At 54.8% G+C, this 18,847-nt stretch overlaps 1 protein-coding gene across 2 annotated transcripts in view; it reads left to right on the forward strand.

Annotated features, from left to right (window-relative positions):
- TANGO6 (transport and golgi organization 6 homolog) overlaps positions 1-18,847 on the forward strand; it is a 215,913-nt gene that overhangs the window by 70,065 nt on the left and 127,001 nt on the right. The window lies entirely within an intron of this gene.

Below are 18,847 nucleotides of genomic sequence, written 5' to 3' on the forward strand. Positions count from 1 at the left end.
ACTAAACTACTTTTATTTGACCCTAAGGGCCCACTGAGCTGCTGTCTCGCTCTTTGTTCCAGAAGTAATTCTCGCCACCACGCAAATTACAGGCCGGGCGTAAGCGTCGGACGTTCCGTGCCTCTTCCTACGCTCATCGTGATTCCCGTAATTCGCTCTTGACGAGGCTCCGCTCCGCACCGAGGACCAATGACCGTCACCGCCGGGCCGTCGTTTCTCCGTGGCGGGAGGGGGGAGAGGAGGGGAGTCGGGGTGGAGCGGATGGGTGGGACTTATTTTTTTGTTCCAGCTCACCCTGATTATAATTATTGTTGTTATGATTTATGCTAAGAGCTTGGGGCAGGGCACAACGTTAACAATGATGGCACATGGTCGTGTCTGGTTACGGAATGAATGGCAGTCAGAGACCATAATTTGTAGCAGTGACGTAAACTACAACTAAACTGCTATTTTACCAGCTAAGGCCCACTGACCTTTACGGCTCTTTTTTCAGAAGCGACCTGGCCACAAATGGTAGCTCAGCAAAGTGGCTTATCATCGTGTGGAAATGTCTAGCAGCCAAATACTCTTGATCACACGTTGATTCTAAATGTGGAAGGAAAAACCGGAGGGCCAGGAGACAAATCCACACGACCATGGGCGACATGCAAATTCCAAATATACAGCAGCAGGCATCAGGGTCGGGATCTAAACCATGGCTCATGTATACCAGGCGAGTTAGTTAACATCTCCTAGCCACCGTGATGATGATTCGAGAGGGGTTCAGATGTTAAAACATTAAACAGACACCTTTTACAAGGAATCATGGCTGCGTTAAGAGAGTTAACACCGGCATGTCCAGAATCAGCAACTGCATTTATACCGCAGGAGGAATCCGATGGGCTATGAAGCTCTTGTTCACAGATGTCCGTTTGGGGTGTGCAAGAACGCTACAACAACAAACAGAACAACAACACGATAGGAGTGCAAAGTATGGGCAGGGTAAACGAATCCTTAAAAAATAAATAGACAAATAATGCCTGACTATTTATATATTTTTTTCCAGTTATAAAACCCACACTGAGCTGTTGGCTTCTTCCTCGGAAGTGACCCGCCCCGTCACAAACGACAGCCCAGCGATGTGACCTTTCGCACAACAACAATATAAATAATATAGACGCATGCTGCTAAGTACACTCCGTCCACGGGGGGCTGGGGGGGTGGAGGCGGCACGGCGTGCTGGCGTCGTCGGGGTTTCTCTTTGCGACGACGCGGTGGGCTTCGACCCGCGTGACTCACCCCTACGTCCTGTGGTGTTTGACGCTCATTTCTACACCCCCCCCCCCGCGACCTGACCCGACCCCCCCGGACCCGTCACCACCCCCCCCCCACATCTTTGACTCATTTATCCCGGCCCGGGGGACCTCGCTTACCTCGCCTCACAAGGGCGGAGGCCGCCGCCGCCACCACCGCTACCGCCAAATGCGTTGCCGAAACCGCGGCGCGTAGTAAATACGTCATCTGATGTAACGTTCGCGGCAGCGCGCTGCGCGCACCCCTTGCGTCTAATTAGTTGTTCATGTCGCTCGCGTTCTCTGCGAGCGCTTTGGCTTTGGAGCAAAGTTTTTCTTTTTTCTAAAACGATTAAACTTTTTTTTTACTTCACACTTTACGCTCCGGTTTGCGCCATCGGCGTCGCGTCTCGGGATGGAGAGCGGTGCCGTTCGGAACTCGCGCAGAGCGGAGCGTCGGCCCCCCCCCGTTGTGCGTTGAGAGAACGGCACACAGGTGGAGAGATCGCGGGAACCGCCTCCGAGATGCCTTCCTCCGTCGGTCCTGGCGGTGTTTTTTTTTCTTTCAATCCGCACAACCATAGGGTGGCGAGAAACTCGATTGGAAAAAAAACGCCGATATTTTGACTGCGTATGCAGGCATTGGCGCTTAATTTTTGTATTGACCTAAAGGAATGACTGATGGTGGTGATGGTGACGATGGATATGATGATAATGAGAGTCATGATGATTACGATGGTAATAATGATGACGACGACGATGACATGATGATGTTTGCGCTGGTGGTGGTCGTGATGGTGGTAATGACGATGATGGAAATGTCAACAAAGTTGATGACGATGACAGAGATGATGATGATGGTGTTGCCGATGATGGTGGTTATAGCAATGACGGCGACGATGATCCTGATGACAGTGATGATATCGAGGGTGAATCAACCCTGACCTGATGTGAACTCGCGACCCCGCGTTTAATAGCCCACTCTAGGAGCGAGCCACACCGTGGCAGCTCCGAGCGCGCACCGTAAATATTGTGGGGGGAGTCCATAGCTAGGGGCTGGGGTGGGTGTCTAGGGGCACGTGGAGGCCGTTACCCCCACCCGGTTTCAAATGTGCCCCCCCCCCCCCCATGCCTCGTAGTGGCGACGAGGTAGGGAGGAGGGAGAAGGAGGGAGAGGCCGATGTGGTTTTGCGTGGAGGATCGCCACGTCACGATTTCTGAAATGGGCTCGAGCGGTGATCCAACGTCCGTGCGACGTCCGACCCGATTATTTTATTTGCCGCCCCACGGCCCCCGCTGCCCTTTCCCCACCCCTCCCTTGAGGGGCAGCAAGGCATCGTGGGTAGAGTTGTAAATTTCCTTAGTGTCGTCGATATGATCGCGTGTGGGGAATTAAAAAAAACACGACATAAAAGCCTGGTTTGTACGTCTGAGGGAGAATACCAGGTGTTGTAGGCTTGACGGGGCGGGGGGGGCGGGTTGGGTGACTCCTATTGGGGTGGAAGCACGGAGACGTGGGGGATACTTGTGAAGAAGCCTTCTTTGGGAGGTTATAACGGCTACAAAAGACCGCTAAGCAGCTCCTCGTACGGCGCTTCGGTGTGCCGTGATTATTTACAGCGGGGGGGGGGGGGGGTGCTCGCTCCCACATAAGTCGTGGACAAAATAGAAAGTCCTCCGAAAAAATTGTTGAGGGAGAACCGCGAGATGGTTACCTCCCGTAATGACGCAGCTGGTAATGTGAAACGTGATGGGGGGGGGGCGGAACGCGGGTCTGTACGTACGTGTGCTGAACTTGGTTCTCACCGTACGTGGCCAACCGCGCAAATCGGAGGCGCGGGGGGGGGGGGAAAGACAACAAAGCTAAACACACAAAGCAGTTCTAAAGAATTTAGTTTGTCAATCTGGATGCTTTAAAAGTGCATCATAGCTCCCAGCGGCTTCCCAATATCGGACGGAGGAGGCGTTCCAGACGGCCGCGGAAAGCGCATCTGAAAGCACCCTCGAAGTGATCGTCCTTGAGGTCTGCGCTCGCCTCCTCGCGCGTGTTCGAGCTTTGTGACGTCCGCGTGTTGGTCGTCAACGATTTCCCAGGTCTAGAAAGAGACGACGGTGACGGGACGAGAGAATTCCAACGTGGTGCGGGGGTTGAAGGGGAAGCACAGAGAGACCTGTGGTGTGGCGAGTGGGTGGGTGAGCGGGTGAACGGGTGAGCGAGTGAGTGTGCCGCTGTGGTCTGCAGCGTGGCGGTTGAACACGGTTTGCACGAGACTCGACGGCCAGTGCCTGCGCCGAGGCCGAAGCCTCAGCATGGTGGAGTTAACCGAGGGGCGAAGTTCGCGGGAACAGTAGACATGGAAGTGGCGGCGAGCGAGCGAGCGGCTGGAGTGAATCGGTGAGCGCTGGACCATCAGTCAGCCTGACTGCTTTACGTCGGCGTCTAACTTCTAAATGCCCATGGAGAGGAAATCTCAGCATTGGGGGGGGGGGGGAGAGGTCATTCGGGGTGATAAGAAGCTCGAAAAAAACGACAAGAAGCTAGAAAAAAAGGCAACAAGTCAAACGCGGTGCAGCGCAGCGTTGATTTACAAGATTTGCCCCGTCTTAATTTACGGTTCGCTGTTATGTTTTTGTCCTAAAGCGCGTACTGGCGAGCGTCAAAATCCAAGGGGGTGATTTATTCGGCGGAAAAGGGGTGGGCCGGATTGTGACCATGAGACCGGTCCTCCTACCATGCCTTGCGTGTGTCACGTGACGCCGCCACGCTGCGTTGTGTCGCCCCGGGTGGCGGCGGCGGTGTCGTGCGCCTGTGACCCCCGGCACCGCCGAGGCAGCGGTTGAGGGTTGGTGGATCGCCGCACTCCCGTCCACCGTGTGGACGTCGAGGAGGTGCCGTAACATCCCGGGCTCGCCGGCAGAAGGCGGCACGGCGAAGTGGACTAATCGCCATCCGATTCCATCCGTACGGGGGATCGAGCGCGTGGGTTTTTCTCCGCGTGCTCCGGTTGCCTCCCGCTAGTGTGAACACCCCTCATCTATCGGCTGACAACGGATTGGGGCGCCACGGTGGGGAGATGACGTCAGCCTCGATCGCCTCGTACGCAGGAGGTCGTGGGGTCGGCGTGTCTCTCTCCCCGTGGTCGTGTGGATTTTTTGCTCCGGGGCCCTCCGGTGTTTCCCCTCCACGTTCAGACTCGCGCGTTGAGAGTATTCGGCTGCGATAATTGTGAACATGGTAAGCCGCTCCGGTGAGCTGTCGTTTGTGATTGCCACGTGGCTCCTGACAAACAGCTGTGACAGCTCAGTGGGCCTTCCCTTTGGTAAAATAAAAACAGATTAGTTTAGAAAACATCTTAGAATATAAGCCCCAATGCAGGACCCTCGTGGAACAAACTAGATAATGTTGCCGGGTAATGAAGTAAAGCACGAGGGAGATGACAGTCTGCGAGCGCAGCCTTGTTTCTAGACACCGGCTTGAAGGAGTCGAAATTGTGTCGCTGTAAACAGCGGCAGCACGATGAGATGACTGTGCCAGTTTCACCCTTGCGAGGAATCATCACAAGGTCGCTGCGCTTGTCTCTTCCGTGAGTGAGCGATCAAGAGAGCAGCCTGCCGCGTGACTGCGGAAGCGTTGCACCTCGTCAATTCGTGCACCTCGCGCTCGTTCGGTGGAGAAGCCATTGGCAGCTTCACGCCAGAGGCCCCTGAACCAGCGAGAGAACTCTGGACACAAACCTCGGACAGCCGCGCTGCTCAGCGACATTAAGTCTGCAGAGAACCACGCGGCAGAAGACGAAGATGAAGATAAACAAGAAGAAGATGATCGATGATGATCGATGCTGAAGAGCCATCGTTGCCTCCTGCCACCTTTTGACTTCGGAGGCTTCCCGTGGGGCTGCCCTCTCTCCCGGCCACTGCGGGGACCGTCGGCCACTGCCCGAGGGTGACGGTCAACGCGTTCGTCCACTCCTCCTCATCGTTGGCCGACCGGGGACCCCCCCCCCTTGCGCCACCCAATAGCGCGAGACGTGGGGTGAGGGGGTGGGGGGGGGTGGAGGAAGCTCTGGCGTCCCTCCCCCCGCTCTGTCGCACGCGTCTGCACTTGACCCACTTCGGCAGCGGCGCCGCTTGCCGACGGCGATGACGGCGGCTGCGATGGGCGCAAAGGCCCCTTGCGCTCCGCCGGTCGCGAACGGCTCCTCCGAAGACGCCCACGGCGGCTTGCGTCCACGAACGCGCGCCCCCCCCCCCCCCGTTTTCGCGCGTGTTCGCGCCGTCGCCATCGCCATCGCTGGGCTCCCGGCCGTGAGACTCGACGGAGCGATCGTTCTGCCTTCTACCCTCCTCGCCCGTTCGTTGTCGTCGCCGCTCCCGTTTGTTTTCCCAACTCGTTTGGGGGCGGCGGGGTATTTGAACGTTTTATTCGTCAACGTTGGGGCCTGATCGTGGCGCCGGCGAACGGCGTTGCCGCCCCACCGTGAAAAACGCGAATCCGAGAAGCTGCTGTCGTTTAAAAAAAAAATCTAACGAGAACGTGAAAGGACGATGCGTCCTTGGAATTAGCAGCGAGGTGGAAAGAGGAAAGCGAGGATTGGCGAGCGCAACGCGGAGCGTCAGGGCCATCGAATATTTGTTGTCGTTGTTGGCCGTTAAGAAGAGCGGAGTGGGCGGTGGGCAGGGCACGTCGCTCGGAGGGACGGTAGTCGACTCGAGCGACGGCCAAGAGAGGGAGCGTTGGCCCGCCCGAGAGAGAGGACGTCCGTGGTGGAGATGGGCCTCCAAACGCCGTCGCGCTCGGAGGCAGCTTCGGTTCCCTTCCACTAATTATCGGCATCGCGGAGCGGTGGCGATTATAATATTTCACCCGGCGGTGCGAGCTCGATTCCCGGGTGCGGCTGTGACGCCCGCGACGATCGATTTCCGAGCCGGTCCTAGATCCCCTTCCCGCCCTCGTCTATTCCCGCTTGTTCGATAATGAGCATGGTGAAGTATGGTCAAGCAAACCACCGTGACCAACACATCATGGGGGGGGGGGAGGTGTGGATGGGGGCTTCATCCAACGGTAGCTTGACCAAAAAAAGGTAAAGTATCATCATTGCAGTGATTTTTAAATATTACCTAAATATCAAAATGTAAGTTAGCTTCCGCGGGCAGCCAATATTCACCTCGTTATTTTTTTCTCTCAACAACAATAATAACCGCCATTCGCGGTGACATTACGCTTGTGCCAGGATAAGTGCACGTTGAGGCCACGTGAAGTATCGAACGCCCGCTGGCAGGAGGTCGTGGGGCAGACCCAGGTGCCACGGGTCGACTGACTGTAATGACTGGCTGATGCACCACCTGTGCCCCCTAATGTGCTAACTTGCTGTGCTTTAGCCACCCGGCTCTCCGCTCGTTGTTGTGAGCGTCGTTCCTCCGCCCTCCGTTGTTGTTGGAGGGCGACTGCCTCCAACTGCCCAGTAGCGTCCTTCACGAGCCTCCTCCACAGAGGCCGATCTTGACACCGCTGATACCGGTCATCGGCAAGTCCACTCAGCTCCACGTCCTCCTGTACCACATCACTCCATCTCTTCTCTAGCCCGTGCTGCGCCCGTTTAGCTCCTTCTTTTCGGCCGAACAAAAGCTGTTTATGCGGCACGCACATGCGCGCGCGTAAAATAATACCGCAGCGTGTACCTCTCGGTTGTGAGCGCGTGGCGTGCAAGGTACGCGCATTCACCTCTGCTAAGATGCCCCCCCCCCGCTTTATGGCAAGCGCAGCTGGCATCTGCGGCCCAGCGAAGCTTGGCAGGCGGGCGGGGGGGGGTACGGCTTTGTGCGACGCGATACTGTTCATACGGAAATACCGGCCCCCCACCCACACACACACACCCCCCCCCCGCCAGCGCTTTAAATCAATTACCAGTGAAACCAGCACACGTATTCAATGGAAACTTGACCTTCTCCTCTCGATTTGCAGCCTGCTGCCGCCGTAACAGGCCGTTGTGTCTGGGCCCCATGTCGTGTGTGTGTGTGTATCGGCGGTCGGTTGGTGCCTGGCAGATCAAAAGGTGCCGCTCGGTTGCGCGCGGGAAACATTTTCCGGGGAAAATTTGCGTTGGCGGAACGCCGTGGCCACCAGATTTATTACCGGACCCGGAAAACGAGACGGCTTCCCTCCAGCGCTCGATGCCCACACGCTCCGCTCCCAGATCGACCACAAAGATCGCCGTCACCGTCTCTAAGATCCTCCTCTGCGTGATTTGGAATTGTTTTATATGCACAGGAGAGCCCCTGTTAACGAATCGCTAAACAACAGGCCTCCATAGAGGCCAATGTGTAGTGTATAGTATAGTAGTGTAGTGTATAGTGTAGTGTATAGTAGTGTAGTGTAAGTGTATAGTAGTGTGTAGTGTATAGTAGTGTGTAGTGTATAGTAGTGTAGTGCCTCCATAGAGCCCAATGTGTTTGCTTACCAACCATTACCCTGTTAGGTATGGTAAATATAAATGTATTGGTTAACTATGTTAATTTTAATATTATGTGTGTTTGATATTTTAGTATATATGTATTGATATCCATTGTTTAAATATTTAAAACTATGTTTTTTGGGTGAAAAAGGGGTAACTTTAGATGGTGTCGGAACGAATTAAGCCTTTAACGTGAATTTCCTATCCTCGCTTTAACGACCAAATCACTAAACGACCGGTATTCGTGGAACTAATTACCGTCGTTACGAGGTGTTCTACTCTGTAGATACACACACACACCCACTGCGGGCACCTGCGTGATCTCTCAACACCCACTCGAGCTTTACTCTCATAAAACTACCTATTGACATAACTTGCCCGCTCACTCGCTCGCTCACTCTCTCCCACTCTCGCTGACTTTCGGGCTCACTTTCTCCCTGGCTCACTCGCTCGCTCGCTGGAGATCTCTGGTTCGCTCACTCGCTGTGGCTCTCTGGCTCACTCTCTCTCGGGGTCGCTCGCTCGCTCGCTCCCTCGCTCCCTCTCTGACTTGGCTCACTGCGTCGTTACGCAAGATTCCAATTTGCCATGAACTTTTTTCCACCAACCACGAATAATTGAATTCCCCCTACCCCCGCCATCCTCCCGTTTGAGCTCCGCCGCGAAGATATTGGCACCAGATAGCCGGGTCGCCCCACACGTTCACGGGGTGGGCGCCCCCCCCCCCCCCCCCCGATTACAAAACCTCTGTCCGCTGACGAGCCATTCCTACTTATGCCCGCGTGCGCTTCATCTCCCTCCTTAATTCCTCCCGCTGCCCCCCCCCCTCATCCCCCCAAAGGCCTTGATTAAATGGGCGTTTAATTGCGAGCGCTTTTCCACACATCTTGAAGCGGTTTAGGAGAAAAAGCACCGGGCCGTGCGTAGGCTTCTATTGAATTCCTCTCCAGCCCCCCACCCTCCTCCTCGCCCCCCACCAATTTCTGTAACCTTTTTCTCTCTCCCTCTCTCTCCCTCTCTCTCGTGTCATTTGCTCGGACCGCTTCGCTTCGCCGACCGGCGACAAAAAAAACCCACGAGGCCGAGCCCTGCCACTTGCGCTCAGCGCGGAGCCTCTCCAAACCCCGCCGACGATGCCAAACAGACTTGCTGGCGGTGCAGGGGGCGGTGGTGGGGGGGGGCGATGGTTGGGGGGCGGTGGTTGGGGGGGGGGGGTGGTGGGGGGGGCGGTGGTGGGGGGCGTTCTACAGATGCCGCAGGCGACGCAGGAACCGACCGCACTCGGAGGCGATCGATCGGAGCACGGTGTCGGATTGTCCGCGTGGGTTTCGAGCCGCGGGAGAGCGGAGGGAGGGGTGGGAAGGAGTGGAGGGATAGAGGGGAGGGAGGGGGAAGCTAGGGGGGAGGGAGGTAAGGAGGGGAGAGAGGGAGTAGCTCAAAGTGGGGCAGTGACCTCGTGTGGCACGGCGGTGGTGGCGAGCGGCTTGCGTGGCGCCATCACCCGGGGCGCGAGGACGACCGAGGTCCAGAGGCAGCGCTCGAGATCGGGAACGCCGGATGCCACTCTGGCCTTCATTCAGGGGTTCATTCGATCATTCATTGAGCTGTTCATTTATTATTTTGAACTTTCATGCATTGACTTGTTCTTTCATTGAGTCTTTCGTTTGTTCAGTCACGCGTGCATTTCTTCATTCATTCACACGTGCATTTGTCTGTGCTCATTTGTTTGTTCAGTTGTCCATTCATTCCCTCGCCGGTACGTTTGAACGTTCGTACATTTATCACGTTCCTCGAAGAGTGGCAGACTCAGGCACCGTTTCAGTGCTGGCGACAGGCTCAGCGGCAGCTTGGATAGTTTGGGTTCAATTAATCCAGATTAAGAGCACCCTTTTTTATTCTTCAGCCTCGCAGAGACAGCGTGGACGTTGGCAATGCTATGGAATGCCATCTCAAAGTCTGTATTATATATAAAAACAGAGACAAAGATCCCCCGTGTAGCCTGAACAGACTGTTGGGGCAAGCGCTGCTAGCGAGCACCGATGAAGGCTGGCACGGCACACGAGGGGGTGGGTGGCCAACACCACGCCCGGCCACCTTTGTCTCCCCAGTGGCGATGTTTACACACGATAACCAGGTACTCATTTGACGCTGAGTCGACTTAGGGGAGGCCAAGGACCGGTTCAGACAATCATCACCGGTGTTGGTCATGAGCATGAATAGAACCTCGGTCGCCGGCTTCGTGGCGCAGCGCGCAAACCGCGAGGCTCCCGCCATATATGTGCGTCGTCACATGCACGCACTGTGCACGCGCGTCTGTGTGTATCGCCACGCGTTGTGTCGTGGTGAGCTCGCGCTCTGCGCTACAAACCACAGTGACCCAAAGGTTCGATTCCTGCTGACGGCCAACAAAAGTGCCAGTGGATATTTGAACCGGTCCCGGACCTCCCCTTACTGTACACTACACTAATATACACTATACACTACTATACACTATACACTACTATACACTACTATACACTACACTACTATACACTACACTAATATACACTATTATACATTATACACTACTATACACTATTATACACTACTGTACACTATACACGACTATACACTACGCTACTATACTCTAAAATATACACTACACTACTATACGCTACACTATACACTACACTATAAATGAGTACCCGGTGCTGGCGAGACTTAGGTGGCCGGGCATGATGTTGGCCATCCATCCGCTCGTGTGCTGTGCCCGGCCTTCATAGATGCTCTCCAACAGTTTCAGTTTATTCTGAAGTATCCTGTGAGCTAATAAGCTCTTTAAGGTCGGGTTTCACCCATTAAAAACCACACGCACGTTTCCATGACGGACATAACGCATCGGAGACAAACAAATGACGAATGCAAATGAATTTGTATCTTTTAAAAGCATTAAGGAATGAAAAAAAGTGTTGGTGGCAGAGTTCGCAAACGGGTTTTGATTCCTTACCCATACCCGGCCGCACCAGGGTCTCAAACGGGTACCCGTACCCGGCTGGGTACGGGTATTGGGTACCTGGTTGCGACCTCTGGTTGGTGGTGAAGCACACCATCTCCCAAAAAACACGATGTTTAAATCTCCCATTACAAAATTTTAAAAATATATACATTGCAGACCACGACATTGCACCGAGCGAAACAAGGCTATGAGGGGAGACGGGGGGGGGGATCTTTGTCTTTATAGCTAACACGTAACCACTGTGTTTATATTCTGTTTAATGTAAACACAGTGCGGCAGTACAGCAAACCTCAGACCGTGAGTGAGAAAGAGATGTGTCCTGACGCGCTGAATGTATTTGGAGTTTGCGGTGTGTGTCTCTGTCTTTCTCTCCCCGTGGTCGCGTGGATTTTTTCTTCTGGGTCCTCCGGTCCCCCCCCATTGAGATTCTTTTGATTATTCTGATTATTTTGAGTGCTCGTGAATGTCCAAATGATGGTGCCACTTTTGTTGAGCTATCATTTTGTGGTGGCCAGGTCGCTTCTGAAAAATAAGTTAATGCATCGGTGGGCTTTGCCTGGTAGGATAGGGAAGGTTTAGTTGTTGTTGTATTTGTGTGTATTTGGGTGATCGGTTTAATTTTCTTGTACTTTGCACTGCCAATCGTGTTTTCGTACTGTTTGTTGTTCTTCCAATTTTACCCGCCCCAAAAGAGCATGATAGCCAATCGCATTCCTCCAGGATCAATAAATAGTCTGATTCTATAATCCATTCACCACTGCAATAGCGGTACCACACTGCCTCTGCACGGTACAGCGGCAGCAGCAGTCCGCGTGAAAGCTATTTCCCCCCCCGTCTGTCTCAGAGTCTCTGTGTCCACGTGATCTTCGTTTAGTTGTTGAAGACAGGCAGCCCGTGAAGGTTGAATCAAGTCTCATTATCCTGTGGTTGTGGTGATGATGGTGGTGGTGATGGAGTTGGCACAGTAGGGGGCACAGGTGATGCATCGACCAGTTATTTCAGTCAGCCAACCCATGGCACCTGGGTCTGTCTGGTGACCTCCTGCCAGCGAGTGTTCAACATTTCACGTGGCCTTAAAGTGCACCTGGCCTGGCACAGGCACCGTGGTGATGTCACCGCCACTTAGTGGCGATTGATGGTGGTTATTGTTGATGACGGTGGTGGGAGTGACCCATAGACTCACACAGAGACCCATAGAATCACACAGAGACTCATAGACTCGCACAGTGACCCATAGACTCACACAGAGACTCACACAGAGACTCATAGACTCACACAGAGACCCATAGACTCACACAGAGACCCATAGACTCACACAGAGACTCATAGACTCACACAGAGACCCATAGACTCACACAGACTCATAGACTTACACAGAGACACAGACTCACACAGAGACCCATAGACTCACACAGAGACTCATAGACTCGCACAGTGACCCATAGACTCACACAGAGACACAGAGACTCACACAGAGACTCATAGACTCACACAGAGACCCATAGACTCGCGCAGAGATCCATAGACTCACACAGAGACCCATAGACTGTCCCTCTTTCTGGCTCTGTTTAATTCACAGCATCGTCCGTGCCTCAGCACAGCATCTGCCCTCAAATGCATACGCTGTCCCTTCAAACGCATCTCTCTAGCACGCGGGCCATTCCCTGCAGTTAGGGCATCTGGTTTCCCCTGCAATTTCTTAAATTGTCCAGAGAAAGGTATAGTTGTTTAGGTATAGATGCTTATTGTTGCTCTGTCTTACAATCGTCGGCCCTCATCCCAAATTCTCTCTTTTTCTTCATATTTTTCACCAGAATATAAAGCTTATTTTTGTTTCTTCTAATTGCCTTCTGTGGAAATCGTCTCGATTGCCAGGCCCCTGCGTCTGATGATAATGGTGGCTGATGATGATGGTCGTGGTGGCTGATAGTGATGATGGTCGTGGTGGCTGATAGTGATGATGGTGGCTGATAGTGATGATGGTGGCTGACGATGATTATGGTGGTGGTGGTTTTGGCTGACGATGATGGTGGTTTAACTTTCAAGTTTATTTATTGGTTATAGCCCTGTGAGCCATGTGGCTCTTGACTCTTTGGGTATTTCGGTAAAGTCACGTGAGATAAAAAATGTCCGGGTCCAGATTTGCAACTTTTAGTTTTAGTTGACTAAATTTTATCACAAGTCCTCTGATATTGACGTGGAGAACACCAACACCTTTCCTGCCAGAAAAATCTACAGAATTATACGAGTTCTTTACATTTGGACCAGGGTGAAGCTCAATACCTCCCAGAAATAAGAAAAGTAGAATTAATAGTTTGCGCAAGTATTTGATGAAGAGCGGCGAACCTTGGACGAATAGCAGCAGCTCGCAGATGGCGACATTTTAAAGAGCAGAATTAAGTTTGGAAGCAGAGCTGGTGAAGTAATGGGACAGAGATAGGGTTTTAAATGATCCAATGATGGAGTGTAGAAGTGGCTATGAGCTGTTTCACTCGCAGATGTAGTGGAAAAGTGCTCGTTAGCCGAGCGCGAGAATATCTTGCCGCACTCGTCGCACGTGTACGGCTTCTCGCCCGTGCGCTTGAGCTTGTTGAACTTGAGCGACAAGGAATAGTTGAACTTTTTTCCGCATTCGTCGCAGGCTTAGGGCAGGTCGCCCTTGTCGAAACGCGTGTGCCATGCCAGGTACTGGGGGCTGGGCAAAGCGCTGGGGTCGTAGGTGACCCCATCTTCTGGACCCTGAAAACTGACGACTCAAGGGGTGAGAGGGGTGAGACCTGGCGAGCAGCAGCAGGAGGAGGAGGACGAGGAGGCTGCGGCCACGCTCACAGAAGCCAGGGGGGGTGCGGTAGAGCCGACCGGCGAGTAGCTCGCGATTTGGTACTTAGACGTCTGATGGTGGTGGTGGTGGTGTAGCTGCTGCGGCCGCAGGTGGTTGTTGTTGCTGTAGCTGCAGTTGTAGCGGTGGTAGTTGTTGTGGTGATGGTAGCAGTGGTTGCGGCGGTTGCGGTGGCGGTGTCCGCGGCTGCTGGGCCCTCATGCGACGCTGCGCTGCAGCCACGATGCGCTCCCCCTGCACGTCCAGGTAGCCCATCTTGGAAATGAACTCGAGAGCCGCGTCAAGGCCACCGCTGTTGGTCTGTTGCAAGGCAGTCACAGCCATCTCCTGAGCCACCCCTGCCATCAACAAGTCTGCCACCATCTGTCTATCTGGTGGTGGTGGCTGATGATGATGATGGTGGCAGTGGCGGCTGACGATGATGATGGTGGTGGCTGACGATGATGGTGGTGGTGGTTGGTGGTGGCTCATGATGGCCCGCGGCCACCACCACCGGCCACGATTATCTGAACCGGTCCTGGGCCTCCCCTAGGTCGACTCAGTCTCACAATGAGTACCTGGTGCGGTGTGTAAACATCGCCACTCGGGAGACAAAGGCAGCCAGCCGGTCGTGGTGCTGGCCACTGACCCACTCGTGTGCCATGCCGGCCTTCATAGGTGCTCGCTAACAACACTTGCCCCAACAGTCTGTTCAGGCTATACGGGGGATCTTTGTCTTTGTCTCGTGTGAGATCGTGATTGAACGATTTGCAGGTTAAATTCTTTTCAGCATTGGGATGTTGTGTTCGGGGCCAATGCCAGTCACGTGTCGTGTGTGGTCGCTTTCGGAGACTGTGGGAGGGAGCCCAGAGAACAGGGGGTGGAACAGATAGAAAAGGCGGGCAAAGAGGTCGGGAATCGAACCCCCAGGGCTGTTCTTGGTGCGAGGTCACACGAGGGTAACCACTGTGCCACCACCGTGCCAGCGGTCTGGCTGACACATTGGGCGCCCGAAGCAGAGATGGAGTTTGGTGGCTCAAGGCTCTTGGTTCGAGGGTAAGGCCCCACTGAACTATATAGCTCTAGTGGCTTCCTAAAATCGGAAGGAAGAGTGTTCCAGACGGTTACATCATTAACATCACCACCACCATCAACGTCAACATCCCCCACTTCTTCGTCATGCAGGTACCTCTTCAACATCACCACCACCATCAACATCATCACCAGCAACATCATCACCATCGTCACGTATGTACGTTGAACTTCTTTCACGCCGTACGTAGCCAACCGCGCTAATTGGAAGTGTGGAAGGACAACAAACTAAACACAAAATTCAGTTCTAAAGAAATTAGTTTTCAATGAGGTTCTAAAAGTACACAGTTCCAGTGGCTTCCTACGCAGAGTAATGTCACTTTAACTATTTTTATTTTACCAGGGTAAGGCCCGCTGAGCTGTGGAACAGTTTTTCAGAAGCAAATCTGGCTATCACAAATGACAGCTCGGCAAAGTGGCTTATCACGTGGAAATGTATAGCGGTCAAATATTCTTTAACGCGTGACGTGGATTTTAAATGTGGAGGGAAAAACCGGAGGGCCCGGAGAAAAATCCACACGACATAGGAGTTAGGGTGAGGGTCGGTATCGAGCCCACGACCTCCTGCATAGCAGGCGAGATAGGTAACATCTCCTAGCCACTGTGGCGCGTCAGAGTCCATCTTGCCGGCAACCCTCTGATGGAGGAATGCCGGAAAACGAAAACGGGAATTCTATTTGATCTATGAGGCCGCCACCCCTCCCTCCCCTGTTGTGGTGTCGTGAGTCTGGTGGTGCCGTGAGTCTGGTGGTGTCGTGAGTCTGGTGGTGTCGTGAGTCTGGTGGTGCCGTGAGTCTGGTGGTGTCGTGAGTCTGGTGGTGTCGTGAGTCTGGTGGTGTTGTGAGTCTGGTGTCGTGAGTCTGGTGGTGTCGTGAGTCTGGTGGTGTCGTGAGTCTGGTGGTGTCGTGAGTCTGGTGGTGTGAGTCTGGTGTCGTGAGTCTGGTGGTGTCGTGTGTCTGGTGGTGTGAGTCTGGTGGTGCCGTGAGTCTGGTGGTGTCGTGAGTCTGGTGGTGTCGTGAGTCTGGTGGTGTCGTGTGTCTGGTGGTGTGAGTCTGGTGGTGCCGTGAGTCTGGTGGTGTCGTGAGTCTGGTGGTGTCGTGAGTCTGGTGGTGTCGTGAGTCTGGTGTCGTGAGTCTGGTGGTGTCGTGAGTCTGGTGGTGTCGTGAGTCTGGTGGTGTTGTGAGTCTGGTGTCGTGAGTCTGGTGGTGTCGTGAGTCTGGTGGTGTCGTGAGTCTGGTGGTGCCGTGAGTCTGGTGGTGTCGTGAGTCTGGTGTCGTGAGTCTGGTGGTGTCGTGAGTCTGGTGTCGTGAGTCTGGTGCCGTGAGTCTGGTGGTGTCGTGAGTCTGGTGTCGTGAGTCTGGTGGTGTCGTGAGTCTGGTGGTGTCGTGAGTCTGGTGGTGTCGTGAGTCTGGTGGTGTCCGTGAGTCTGGTGGTGTGTGAGTCTGGTGTCGTGAGTCTGGTGGTGTCGTGAGTCTGGTGGTGTCGTGAGTCTGGTGTCGTGAGTCTGGTGGTGTCGTGAGTCTGGTGGCGTCGTGAGTCTGGTGGTGTCGTGAGTCTGGTGGTGTCGTTAGTCTGGTGGTGTCGTGAGTCTGGTGGTGTCGTTAGTCTGGTGGCGTCGTGAGTCTGGTGGTGTCGTGAGTCTGGTGGCGTCGTGAGTCTGGTGGTGTCGTGAGTCTGGTGGTGTCGTGAGTCTGGTAGTGTCGTTAGTCTGGTGGTGTCGTGAGCTGTGGTGTCGTTAGTCTGGTGGTGTCGTTAGTCTGGTGGTGTCGTGAGTCTGGTGTGTCGTGAGTCTGGTGGTGTTGTTAGTCTGGTGGTGGTCGTGAGTCTGGTGGTGTCGTGAGTCTGGTGGTGTCGTGAGTCTGGTGGCGTCGTGAGTCTGGTGGCGTCGTGAGTCTGGTGGCGTCGTGAGTCTGGTGGCGTCGTTAGTCTGTGTGGTGTCGTGAGTCTGGTGGTGTCGTTAGTCTGGTGGTGTCGTGAGTCTGTGGTGTCGTGAGTCTGGTGGTGTCGTGAGTCTGGTGGTGTCGTGAGTCTGGTGGTGTCGTGAGTCTGGTGGCGTCGTGAGTCTGGGTGGTGTCGTTAGTCTGGTGGTGTCGTGAGTCTGGTGGTGTCGTGAGTCTGGTGGTGTCGTGAGTCCTGGTGGTGTCCGTGAGTCCTGGTGGGGCGTCGTGATCCTGGTGGCGTCGTGAGTCTGGTGGTGTCGTGAGTCCTGGTGGTGTCGTTAGTCTGGTGGTGTCGTGAGTCTGGTGGTGTCGTTAGTCTGGTGGTGTCGTGAGTCTGGTAGTGTCGTGAGTCTGGTGGTGTCGTGAGTCTGGTGGTGTCGTGAGTCTGGTAGTGTCGTGAGTCTGGTGGCGTCGTGAGTCTGGTGGCGTCGTGAGTCTGGTGGCGTCGTTAGTCTGGTGGTGTCGTGAGTCTGGTGGTGTCGTGAGTCTGGTGGTGTCGTGAGTCTGGTGGTGTCGTGAGTCTGGTGGCGTCGTGAGTCTGGTGGCGTCGTGAGTCTGGTGGTGTCGTGAGTCTGGTGGTGTCGTGAGTCTGGTGGTGTCGTGAGTCTGGTGGTGTCGTTAGTCTGGTGGTGTCGTGAGTCTGGTGGTGTCGTGAGTCTGGTGGTGTCGTGAGTCTGGTGGTGTCGTGAGTCTGGTGGTGTCGTGAGTCTGGTGGTGTCGTGAGTCTGGTGGTGTCGTGAGTCTGGTGGTGTCGTGAGTCTGGTGGTGTCGTGAGTCTGGTGGTGTCGTGAGTCTGGTGGTGTCGTTAGTCTGGTGGTGTCGTGAGTCTGGTGGTGTCGTGAGTCTGGTGGTGTCGTGAGGCTGGTGTGTCGTGAGTCTGGTGGTGTCTTGAGTCTGGTGGTGTTCCGTGAGTCTTGGTGGTTCGGGAGTCTGGGTGGTGTCGTGGTTCGGTGATGTCGTGATCTGTGGTGGTCGTGAGTCTGGTGGTGTTCGTGAGTCTGGTGGCGTCCGTGAGTCTGGGGGCGTCCGTGAGTGCTGTGGCGTCGTGAGTCTGGTGGTGTCGTGAGTCTGGGTGGTGTTCGTTAGTCTGGTGGTGTCGTGATCGGGTGGTGTGTGATCTGGTGTGTCGTGAGTCTGGTGGTTGTCGTGAGTCCGGGTGGTGTCCGTGAGTCTGGGTGGTGTCGTGAGTCTGGTGCGTCGTGAGTCTGGTGGTGTCGTTAGTCTGGTGGTGATCCGTGAGTCTGGTGGATGTCGTGAGATCTGGTTGTGTCGTGATCTGGTGGCTCGTGAGTCTGGTGGCGTCGTGAGTCCTGGTGGCGTCCGTGAGTCTGGTGGTGTCGTGAGGCTTGGTGGGTCGTGAGTCTGGTGGTAGTCTGGTGGCGTCGTGAGTCTGGTGGTGTCGTGAGTCTGGTGGCGTCGTGAGTCTGGTGGCGTCGTGAGTCTGGTGGTGTCGTGAGTCTGGTGGTGTCGTGAGTCTGGTGGTGTCGTGAGTCTGGTGGCGTCGTGAGTCTGGTGGCGTCGTGAGTCTGGTGGCGTCGTGAGTCTGGTGGCGTCGTGAGTCTGGTGCGTCGTGAGTCTGGTGGGCGTCGTGAGTCTGGTGGCGTCGTGAGTCTGGTGGCGTCGTGAGTCTGGTGGCGTCGTGAGTCTGGTGGCGTCGTGAGTCTGGTGGCGTCGTGAGTCTGGTGGCGTCGTGAGTCTGGTGGTGTCGTGAGTCTGGTGGTGTCGTGAGTCTGGTGGCGTCGTGAGTCTGGTGGCGTCGTGAGTTTGGTGGCGTCGTGAGTCTGGTGGCGTCGTGAGTCTGGTGGCGTCGTGAGTCTGGTGGCGTCGTGAGTCTGGTGGTTCGTGAGTCTGGTGGTGTCGTGAGTTCTGGTGGTGTCGTGAGTCTGGTGGTGTCGTGAGTCTGGTGGTGTCGTGAGTCTGGTGGTGTCGTGAGTCTGGTGGTGTCGTGAGTCTGGTGGTGTCGTGAGTCTGGTGGTGTCGTGAGTCTGGTGTGTCCGTGAGTCTGGTGGTGTCGTGAGTCTGGTGGTGTCGTTAGTCTGGTGGTGTCGTGAGTCTGGTGGTGTCGTGAGTCTGGTGGTGTCGTGAGTCTGGTGGTGTCGTGAGTCGGGTGGTGTCGTGAGTCTGGTGGTGTCGTGAGTCTGGTGGGTCGTGAGTCTGGTGGCGTCGTGAGCTGGTGGTGTCGTGAGTCCTGGTGGTGTCGTGAGTCTGGTGGTGTCGTGAGTCTGGTGTCGTCGTGAGTCCTGGTGGCGTCGTGAGTCTGGTGGTGTCGTGAGTCTGGT

This window comes from Lethenteron reissneri, chromosome 60 (genome assembly GCF_015708825.2).
Source record: "Lethenteron reissneri isolate LAM-NWPU_2019-01 chromosome 60, ASM1570882v1, whole genome shotgun sequence".
Classification (NCBI taxonomy): domain Eukaryota; kingdom Metazoa; phylum Chordata; class Hyperoartia; order Petromyzontiformes; family Petromyzontidae; genus Lethenteron; species Lethenteron reissneri.